The 11,898-nt window shown below is 37.1% G+C and overlaps 1 pseudogene; it reads left to right on the forward strand.

Annotated features, from left to right (window-relative positions):
* The first annotated feature begins 1,992 nt into the window (after nt 1-1,992).
* Nucleotides 1,993-2,824, forward strand: LOC102489242 (HAUS augmin-like complex subunit 1 pseudogene; annotated as a pseudogene).
* The last annotated feature ends 9,074 nt before the right edge of the window (nt 2,825-11,898 follow it).

Consider the following 11,898-nt stretch of genomic DNA (forward strand, 5'->3'; position numbering starts at 1 on the left):
ATATATATATATATATATATATATATATATACACATATATATACACATATGTATATAAAACACAAAAATTGGTTGTGAAGAGATGAATAAATTATATTCTCCCTGGGCATAGTTAAAGTGAAATATTAACTAAACATTTTAATCTAGCTTTAAAAAGATTTAGATTAAATACTGAATAACAGTAGAAGGAAACTATGCACAAAGGAAAGGAAAATTTATATTTTAATTTCTCTTCCTTCATGCCACCATGACAATGTCTTACAGCACTATTAAATGCTGTCTTACAAAAACATTAACTGCCTTACATTAATATTTATATTGTTCTACAGTATCATGAAGATAGTGACTTATATTAGTATCTTATAAATTTTATGGTTAAATAAAAAATATGGCCACCCCAAATTCTGAAACTAGAGTGAATTCAGAAAATTGAGTAAACTCCCCCAAGTCATTTATAGAATTTCTCTTATATTGGGGAACGAGATGAAGACAGTTTGTGCCCTCTTCTCAAGGTTTCCCCAGTGTGTCTCGATCATGTAGTTCAATTATGTTGCAATTTGGGGGATTAATTAAAGATGGTAAGGAGAAAGCCCAAGGAAAATAAAGTAAAATATCCCATGCTAAAAAGATTATGTGGTTTAGGTTTGACAAATGTGAAGTGACATCTGCTGGGCCCTTTTGTAGAAATGGATAAAGGAATTGGTTTATCAAGAAAAAAAAAGAAGCCTTACCAGGAACCAATCAGAGGAGTAACAAATCATCTAAAAAGGAGCAGGACTAAGGAGATGATTCACAGGGCTAAGCTCACAGGAGATGAAAGGGAATTATTTTTAATTCATTTTGTGTGGACCACAGATAAGGAATCCTCTAGATCAAAGCCTGGCAACATAATGGGAACTAGTTGAATACAACTAGATCTAAAAACATCTGTCAAGGGTTTAATGTGCAAAAATGAAATACTTTGGCTGCATTAAATGATCTTAAAAAACTTTCTTACTTCTGTTGTTGTATAATATTATTTTATAAAATAAAAACTTAAAGAACTTAGATATCATCAAGGTGATACTTTCTAATCTGGAAAAAAAAAATGCCTCACCTAGCAATGAAAATCTGCCATATGAACTATAAGTATTTTAAGTTATATGAGAATTTTCAGTGCCATGACATTCTCAGGCAAGATTCCATATGTGTTATATTTAAAGGTGTTAATTATTGGAGAAAATGGTCAACATTTTAAGATTTATTGGACTAATGAGCCTATTAAGGTTTATTAACTAACCTTTGAATACTAGGCTCATATTTTTGTAATATGTTCTTATTGTATTGCAACTGTTTTCCTATATTTGTATCAAGGAATGAGTAGTGTAGATTTCTACCTTCATTTTGTGAAGACTCATTGGAGTGGTCTCCCCTAGTCAGAAAGCCTAAGGCCCATTGGCATTATTACCCTAGGCAAAGGACCAATAACTTTAAAGAGATAGATTTTCCTTATTCTATGGAGAATTGATTACATTATGTCCCTCAAGAATGTGAATATTCAGTTAGAAATGTCATCATTGTCCTGCCAGAAAGATATAATAACAAAATTTGGTTTTGAGAACTTCTTGAAAGTATAGAACAAGCTGGTTACCCAGGAAAAACTGCAAGGAAGGGCCCTGGACACTCATGATGAGAAGAGCCCTGGACAATGTTAGGGGAGAACTGAAGCCTAGGAGTAGAATAGACTGTACCAATAGACTTCTTGCATGGACCACTTAAACACTGCAGTCCAGGGATCAACTGCTATTCCCAGTGCATGAGCAGAAAGTTACATACTCATAAGGCTATAGATGCTAGACAGGAATATCACATGAGGGATGGGTACTGAAAAGTTTGCCTCATCTAAAAAGGGCAGTTCCTTCATGGTTCCCACTAATGACACTGATTTTGCCATGAGGAAATATTTTGCCTAGAATTTCCAAATTTTCGTATTTTTAAGAGAACCTATAGGCTATGGATGCACCACAGGAGAAAAAAGCGCAGGTTGCTGTGTGGTTGGAAAAAATATTTGAAGATCAACCCATTCCACAATATGAGGTGAACTCGGGACCAGAGATTTTACATCACCTTTCAGAATGAAACAGGGAGCAGGACAGGGACATCTACCTGGTAACAGAGGACTTGAAACAGAAAGCAAACGAGTATGAGTCAGAAGCCAAGCATCTTCAAGACCTTCTCATGGAAAGTGTGAATTTTTACCCTGCCAATCTGTCTAGCACTGGTTCCAGGTATCTGAATGCTTTGGCTGACAGTGCAGTGGCCCTTGAAACAAAGGGTACCTCACTCACTAGCTTTATCCCTGCAGTGAATGATTTGACTTCTGATCTTTTCCATACCAAATCCAAAAATGAAGAAATCAAGTTCAAACTGGAAAAACTTGACAAAAACCTAACTGCAACTCTAGTATTAGAAAAATGTCTACGAGAAGATCTCCAGAAAGCAGAGCTGCATCTGTCTACGAAAAAGGCCAAAGTCGACAATCGTCTTCAGAACATGGACTTCCTCAAAGCAAAGTCAGAGGAGTTCAGATTTGGAATCAGAACTGCAGAGGAGCAACTTTCAACTAGAGTCATGGATGCTTCTCTGTCTCATTAGTCACAAGTAGCTCTATCAGAGAAACTAGCAGAGCTAAAATGACAGATTATACCTTTGAAGAAAAAAACTGGAATCCTATTTAGACTTAATGCTGAATCCATCTCTTGCTCAAGTGAAAATTGAAGCAAAGCGAGAATTAGATACCGTTGAAGCTGAACTTACAAAGAAAGTAAAATTGATGGAACTATGACCAGAGCCAAATAAACATCTGTCTTCCTAACAAAGTAAAAAAAAGAGAGAGAGAGAGAGAGAAACTATAAATCCAAAGTTTTTATGTAAAAATTGTTTTTAAGTGAAGCCAATGAATTTAAGACTTTGTTAAAACACTATGAAGGTTGGGACCAGCAGTTAGCGTAATGGCTATGTTGCTGGACTCCCATGTAGTTGACTGTGGTTTGAGTCCCGGACACAGTGGCTTAAACTCATGACAGGTGCATGTGCATGTGTGCCCAAGATCTCAAGAGGAGAATGGAGGAGAAGGGACTGCGGTGTAACCATCCACCCAGGGGGTGATTTCTCACTTTCTATCTCTCTGTCTCTCTCTGTCTTTCTGGCGAGCACATGTGCCTTATAGCAAAAACCTCTCAAAAAAAAAAAAAAAACACTATGAAGGTCAAATGCAATTTATCTGTGGGGTTGGATTTAGCTCAGACTAGTTTGAATTCAGTCACTAGTATAAGAGACACTCTGGCTACATACTATCTCCATAATTAGACTGTGAGCTTCTCGAGGGAAAGAACTTGTCTTTAATATTTACCATAAAAAGGAAGAAAACCTGATGTCATAGCAGGTGCTTAATATGGAGTTTTAATTCTCATGAGTGTATTTTCATGTATTATGAATTGGTACTTACAAATAGTCCTACATGGTAGGGGAATTGCAGAAGAGTGCTTGGCAGAAAGAACCTTCTGATTTCCTGATTTTGATATCCCACGGGGACTTACATTTTGCTTGCTTTGACCAAAGCTCAAATCCCCTTCCCAAGCCAGTTTCCTTCTCACCCTTTCACTGTCCTTACCTTACCTTACCTTATTCACGGATAGTCCCCTGCAGCTGTGGAAGGTAATGGGCTATAGGGTTGATGGATAACAAGTTAAAGCATCTGGTGGGCATGGGGAGTCACATGCACTAACTGAGCTTCTTCCTTTGCTTCCATTGGGTTAAAAATTGAAAGCAAAAAGAAAAATGAATAAAAAAAGAAAATCTTTCCCAAGTGCTATTGCTGCTATATGAGGAGTTCATGCTAGAAAGAGTGGATACCAAATATCACCCAGTCATCAGCAGAAAAATTTAGAAGGAAAATGCCTGGCCAATGTCTTGCCTAGAGTGTGTGAACATTCTCACTCATACATTGTTACACTTTGTCCAGAGGAGACAAAGTTTACACAAGCCAGAATTATGAACATTCTGTTTGATAGCTCCCTAGAAAGGGACTCCACATTTTATTAATAATAGGTAAGACTTTTGATCAAATTCTTGTAAACATTTTACTGTTAAATAGAAAATAAGACTACCTGAAAAGACCACTATTAAAATTTTACCTGCACAGAGTTTTCTTTGAGAATAAGATATATTAAAATAAAAAGAATAAACCCACAAACTCAAGGTATGATAATATCTCTAATCACCCAAGATGTTTGTCCTTGGTCATTTGTGGTTTTTAATTTTTATTTTATTTTTACCTATCACACTATCTACTCTCCCTAAGGAATATTCTTTACTCAACTACTGGTGAAAATCAAGATACTAGAAAATTTAGTTGTTAATCTAAAATGTCTTTAATTATTATCTATATGTTCCAGAAAATATTTCAGCTTTTGCCCCATAGACCAAACTGCCTTGATCCACCATATTCACATAGCTAGCCTTTTTGTTCATTCTTCAGTTTGTAGTTTAATAGCACTTTCTCCGAACTTTCTCTGACCTTCTAAGACCAGTTCTGGAATCTTTTCTTTAAACTTCTGTTTTGCCCTTTAGTTGCTCCTATCATAGAGCATATTTCATCCTATGTTTATTCAGCTAATCAAACATTATTGAATGTTTGGTGTTGGAATAAGAAAACAAGTAAATACAGGTAAATTCTGTGCTAAGATCAGCCTAGTACTGAAGAAAGGAAATTAAGTAAGCATGAAAACATAAAATTACAACAATGGTAACTAGTACAAAAGAGAGAATAACATCTGAGTATTTGAACTAGTCAGGGAAGACAGTGTGATGATCTAGGTGTGAGTTAACTGGGCAAAAGAGAAAGAAATAAGAGTCTTAGAAGGACCCTTAGAATGGGAAAATATTTCTGTAAACTATGCATCAGATAAGGGACTGATAACCAGAATTCACAAGGAACTCAAGCAGCTGTTCTGGAAAAAGACAATCAATCCTATTAAAAGATGGGAGAATGAGTTGAAAAAACACTCTCTAAAGATGACATACGAATAGCTAAAAGGCATATGAAAAAATGTTCAACATCCCTCATTGTAAGAGAAATGCAAATCAAAACAACAATGAGATATCACCTAACCCCAGTCAGAATGTCTAAGATTAAAAAAACAAAAAATGATAAGTGCTGGCGGGGGTGTGGTGAAAAGGGAACTCTCTTACACTGCTGGTGGGATTGTAAATTGGTCCAACCACTGTGGAGAACAATTTGGAGATTCCTCAAAAATCTACAAATAGAACTACCATATGATCCAGCAATCCCACTCCTTGGTATCTACCCAAAGGACAGAAGAATACTTAATTGAAAAAGTGCTTGCACATCGATGTTTATTGCGGCACTTTTCACGATTGCTAGGTCATGGAAACAACCTAAATGCCCACCAACTGATGAATGGTTAGAAAAACTGTGGTACATATACTCAATGGAATACTATTTATCCGTAAAAAACAACAAAACCCTGGCTTTTGAAAAGAAGTGGATGAATATGGAAGACTTACTGCTGAGTGAAGCAAGCCATGCTATGAAGGAGAGGCATTGTATGTCCCCACTTAATATACACCGAGTGTCTGTATGTATGTGTGTGTGTGTGTGTGTATATATCTGAAACCATACTGCTTCTGCTGTTATAGAGTCATAAAATTATACAAAATTATAAGACATATTTTGAACATTATCTTTAAAATTCAGTATTTTGAAATTTTGAAAGTTGTTTGTAAACTGTCAAGAATTATGGAGTATGAGCTAAAATTTTTTCCTATGTAAAGTAAATGTTTGTGGAAAAATGTAAAAATAAATAAATGAAAGAAAAAAAATTTAAAAAAAGTCTTAGAAGGTGTAACAGTCTGTTGTATTCTCTCATAAGTATGTATGTTTAATACTTGTTAGTATAGTCCATTTCACTAGAAACTACTTAGGGGAAGGGTTATTATCTTATTTATAATTGATGATTATAAAAGTACCTGGCATATAGTAGATGCTTAGTAGATATTTGTTAATTTCAGGCCAACGTCAATATCCAAGTTGGTGCTAGGTAAATGAGCAAGTGCCCCCAACAGAATTCTACAATACTACTGTAGGCTTGTGTTTACGAAGCGTTTATCTGGACCACCTACTGAGCTCCACACCAGATCTGCTGAATCAGAATTTTTGAGTAAAATACGAAGATAGGTGATTTTAGAAGCTCTCCCAAATGGGGTTTAAGTGCCTTGACTTTCGAGAACCACTGGTCTAGCCAAGAAAATGGCAATGCCAAGCTTCTGATTTGAATCAGGACTTTAGCCAATGGCTAGGAATTCAGACAAGTTCAATTATCTTGCCAAGGTTGGGAAGGGTGTTGACAGCATCCCAGTTACGTGGGCTGCAGTTTCAATGCAGAGTTCAGTATCCAACAATGAAATGACAAGCTGTGATCACACTCATTAACAGCGAACATCTACTGAGGACATACACTATCCCAGGCTTGAAGATGAATGATTTATATAATAATTGTGTGCATGCAAGCCTCATAATAACACCATAACATAGTATTTTCACTTCTTTTTAATTTAATTAATTAATTTATTTATTGTGAGACATTTTCACAATTGGGCATATGTGCTCACCAGAGAGACAGAGACAGAGAGACAGAAAGCAAGAAATTAACCCCCAGGAGGGATGACCACACCACAATCCCTTCTCAATTCTTCTCTCAGAATTTTCGGTATGCATACATACCTGCCTGACATGAGTTTTAAGCTGCCTGGTCTGGGACTTGAACCATAGTCAACCACGTGGGAGTCCACTGACATAACCATTATGCCATCTGCTGGTCCCAACACAGTATTTTTTATTATCCCCAGATAACAGATAGACAAACTGGAGCACAGAATTATTCAGCAAGCTGTGGAGGATCACAGGATTGGGAAGACAGAGATTTATGTAAAGCAGGCATTCTGCCTCTAGATGCAATTATGGAGAACTTTTGACCTGTGGAATCAGTGCTGCTTGACAAAGTAGGAACCAACACAATAGGTAGAATCAGAAGATTCCCTGTGATATTTATTACTACAGAGAGACCCATTCTAGCCCAACTTTCAGAACCAAGGAAGGAATGTGAGACATGCCTGGCATATGGAAAATGTAATGAGTACCCATCACAGTCCTTCTTAAGAGATCATTCTTTCACTGCCCAACACTGTGCTCAAGTATCAAATGCTGGCCCTTCCAGGATCCTTCCTACCGAACAGTTCCTTGAAGCAGAAAAATCCTCCTTCATTCCCCCACTCCACCAAAAGAAAACTGCAGCTTCTTGCTGCTGGGGCTCCTAATACATGGGAGATACCAGCAACATAGGCCAAGACCAACTCTCTTCTGCAGGAAACTCATATGCTTGCTGGGCCAAAAAGTGAGCCTATTGGTCTCATCTCTATAAGCTTCACATTTCTCTCCAATTCTCAGCAAAACTGCTGATTAGCTGAGTTCCAATGGGGGGAAAGATTCCAATCTCCCTTGCACCATCCCGATCTTTTTTAAGTGATTGTCTTAAAACATTCCACCTGATACTGGGCATTGAAATAAATCTCCCTCCTTTCATATTTCTTCATGGACACCACCATCCCCAAAAGACTGATGACTCTGTGTCCTCTTGAGCCTACTTTTACTTGGCTTAAGGGAGAAGGGATAAAGGTGGTTGTTGGTAGTAGAATTAGCTACATAATTAATTAAGACCTGCAGGAAGGTAGCTAGCCTGATTTCTGAAAGCTTGTTCAATGTAGGACATAGCAATTTTAGAAACTTTTCTCCTCAGCTTTTGGTCTCAGTAGAAATTTGAGGAGAACAGAACTATCACTTGACATTCTACTGCAAAAGTTTGTGAAAAAGAACTCTCCATTTTATTCCATTCTTTAACAATCCATGGAAGTTTGAAATTTTAAGATGATAAACTGTAGACATTGATATTTTATTCCTATCTTTATTTTCCCTTTATTTTCTAAGTATTAACCCAACTATAATGATAAATATGTGTGCTACTGGAGAAAAGTTACACCAAATTTTTATTGCCAGGAAATATTAATAGTTCCGATTCAGTGCAGCCATGAATTTGAAAGTAATAGGAGATTTGCTTGGATGATCTTCATTCATACTGAACATGGGCAGGGGCTCAAATATAATAAGGTCAGAACAAGTGAGTTATAATAATAACAATTTAAAAAAGGTTATAGTGAACATTTAGATCTCTCTTCAGATAGGAAGGGCTTATTCTCCCCAGCCATGAGTAATGTGGCCTGAAAACACACCTCAGTCACCAGCCTCTTTATGTGGAATGCCTTGGCTTAAGAAAATCGCTCCCTGGAACCAGCAGTTGGCGTAATGGCTATGTCGCTGGACTCCCATGTAGTCAACTATGGTTTGAGTCCTGGACCCAGTGGCTTAAACTCATGCTGGGCACATGTGCGTGCGTGCCCAAGATCCCGAGAGGAGAATGGAGGAGAAAGGACTGTGGCATGGCCATCCCCACTAGGGGGTGATTTCTCGCCTTCTGTCTTTCTCTGTCTTTCTGGTGCGCACACACGCCCCATAGCAAAAACCCACGAAGAAAGAAAGAAAGAAAGAAAGAAAGAGAGAGAGAGAGAGAGAGAGAGAGGAAGGAAGGAAGGAAGGAAGGAAGGAAGGAAGGAAGGAAGGAAGGAAGGAAGGAAGAAAGAAAGAAAGAAAGAAAGAAAGAAAGAAAGAAAGAAAGAAAGAAAGAAAGAAAGAAAGAAAGAAAAGAAAGAAAATCGCTCCCTCAAGGTCCTGTCTCTTTCCAAAGCCAGTCCACATTCAATGACTAATCTATACCAGCCCACAATTTAGGATATTTTTTTTTGATGGACCATCCCAGATTCAGTGCTCACTGAAAGCTGGCTGACACTTCACTGAGATCACATCACAGCTTAACTTCTCTGTCCTGGCAAATCCAGCTTTCCCTCATTTCACCTCCTCAGTATTGACCCCAAGAGCACCTCCTAGAAAATATCTCATGTGAGCTCCTGGGGTACCTGAGATATGGATAGAGGTGAGAATTATAAAATTTCACAGATTTCAGGTCATAATTTTAATATTTCCAGAGTTTTAATTTTTTTAATTCCTGACAAAATGTTACTTAAGGAAATATTTTAGAATATAAATCGATAATTTTAGATCTAACTTTTAGATTAGGTTTAAACAGTCTCAAAAGGAATTATGACAAACAGAATGATTAGATTACTTTTAGTGATAACATTCCGTATGGATTCTATAATCTTTTGTTTTTATATTCGTTATGATTTTTTTTTACAGAATTACTTGTTTTATTTTATTTATTATTATTATTTTTTAATCTGCTATAGGGCACATGTGCTTGCCAGAGAGAGAGAGAAAGAGAGAAAGAGAGAGAGGAAAAGCAAGAAAGTAAGTCACCAGGTCCAGGACTTGAACTGCAGTTGGTCATGTGGGATTACGGTGCCCCAAACACCATGCCACCTGCTGGCCTCGTATTCTTATAATTTCTAAAAAGACAATATTACACAGAGGAGTATAGCAAATAAATTAGAGGATTGTTTACTGATGGAAAAGCCAGAAGAACACTGAATGCAGGCTCAGAAAGGTAGACATGGTAAGGAGAGTTGCAAGCATTATGCTGAGACCACGGCACATAGACAAAACCACATAAAGATCACTATCTGTCTACTCAGTGCCTCTTTTATGAATGTTTTTCTAAGACCCAGCTCTTTGGCAGAGCAAAGCCTTTGTATAGGAGATGTGTCTGGAGTAAACAAATTCCATGTTCTTTCAAAAATTCTCCACTTTAAAAACTTTCTTCAGTGCTGTTCTCACTTTCCTTCTATTTCAAGCACATTCATGAAAGCTTCCATTTTATTACAATAAGTATATCTCAATACACCATACTGTACTGAGCATTTTGAAAATAATTGTTTTATAAGTAACACAGATATTTCTTTCTTTTTTTTTTTTTTTTTTTGGAGAGGTTTTCACTATAGGGCACGTGCGCTTGCCAGAGACAGACAGAGAGACAGAAAGCGAGAAATCACCCCCCGGGGGGATGGCCACGCCGCAATCCCTTCTCCTCCATTCTCCTCTCAGCATCTTGGGCAAGCATGCACACGCGCCCGGTGTGAGTTTTAAGCCACCGGGTCCAGGACACGAACTGCGGTCGACTACGTGGGAGTCCAACAACACAGCCATTATGCTAACTGCTGGTCCCAACACAGGTATTTCTAAGGAACAGCACTGGTATATACATTGAATTTTCAAAAAATACATTATTAACTTTGCCTTGTATGACAGAACAATTTTGCCCAGCATCTCAAGGAAAGGAAGAAATTTGAGTAGCTTACCTACTTATTTCCTATCGTTGTAATTTTACCAATATACTTAGAACTATACAAACTTATAATTGTTTATACTTCTTAGGTTCATGTTTAATTGGAGTTAGTGAAAAACTGATAATAAAGCAACTAAAGTATAATTTCCTGAAATAATTTAGGTTTGTTCTTGCATCCTGGAGATTTGAATGGTTTTTAGTCAGATAGTGTTTTCCTCAGGCACTACCTCAAAGTACTTTCTTTGAAAAGAATTTAACTATCTACTAATTATGTTATTTAAACTTATTTTTTAATTTTTTGAAGCAGTTTTCCAAATTTTTCTGATGGTCACCCTGTTGCTACGAGAAATGCAGAAATAATTTTATAGGATGTGAAATTCTGGTTGCAATACACATTTTAAAATGCAGAAGAGTCAAATTTTTAAAATGATGACTACACTGTCAATTTAATATCAATTTTAATTTTAATGCTAATTCTGTATTCATTCTTATAGTTAAAATAATTTCATTAAAATGTGTTATGAGTAAACTTTGGTTTTAGAGCAGTAAAACCATGACTTTATTAAAGTATGGTGAGTACATTGAACTCTACTTCACTATTTGCATACTTGTAAGATTTGTGAGTGATTAATTTCAAATAAGATCAAATAATTAATTACTTAACTTAAAAGACAGACAACACCAAACCAATAACAAAATGGAATCCATAGTGCGGTTAAGTTTACCAAGTGCTTTTATCTTTGTTAAAACATTCAATACGTAGTACCTTAAAAAAGCAGTATGCCATGCAGAAAATGAATTTTACTTCAATACTTAGTAGTTCTCTGAATATGGACAATTTATCTAAATTTTAAATCTCAGCTTCTGTAAATAGGAATAGTAATCACAATGTAATTGTGAGAATAATCAAGGTACTAAAGTAAAGCACTTAGCATATGTAAGATCTCTGGCACATAGGTAGGATGTTAAAAAGTCATAATTATTATTAATATTTTCAGTCAAACATCTGGATTTATATTTTTTTCTGGTCAGAGGGTACATGTACTTGCGAGTGAGAGGCAGAGAGAAAAAGTGAAAAAGTGCCCCCCATGAGGCATGGTCAAACCCCTTTCCTCCATTTCTCCCTCCCTTCTGGATTTTTTTTTTTTTTCGGAGACGTTTTTGCTACAGGGCGTGTGCACTCACCAGAAAGACAGAGACAGAGAGATAGAAAGCAAGAAATCACCCCTTGGGGGAGGGGGATGGCCTGCCGCAATCCCTTCTCCTCCATTCTCCTCTGGGGATCTTGGGCACGCACGCACATGTGCCTGGCGTGAGCTTAAGCCATGGGACTTGAACTGCGGACGGGACTTGAACTGCGGACGGGACTTGAACTGCGGACGGCTACATGGGTGTCCAGTGACATAGCCATTATGCTAACTACTGGCCCCTCCGTTCTGGATTTTGAGCATGCATGTGCACACACCTGGCATATTTCTGAAGTCAC

This window comes from Tupaia chinensis, unplaced genomic scaffold, assembly GCF_000334495.1.
Source record: "Tupaia chinensis unplaced genomic scaffold, TupChi_1.0 Scaffold145870_1, whole genome shotgun sequence".
NCBI classification, from domain to species: domain Eukaryota; kingdom Metazoa; phylum Chordata; class Mammalia; order Scandentia; family Tupaiidae; genus Tupaia; species Tupaia belangeri.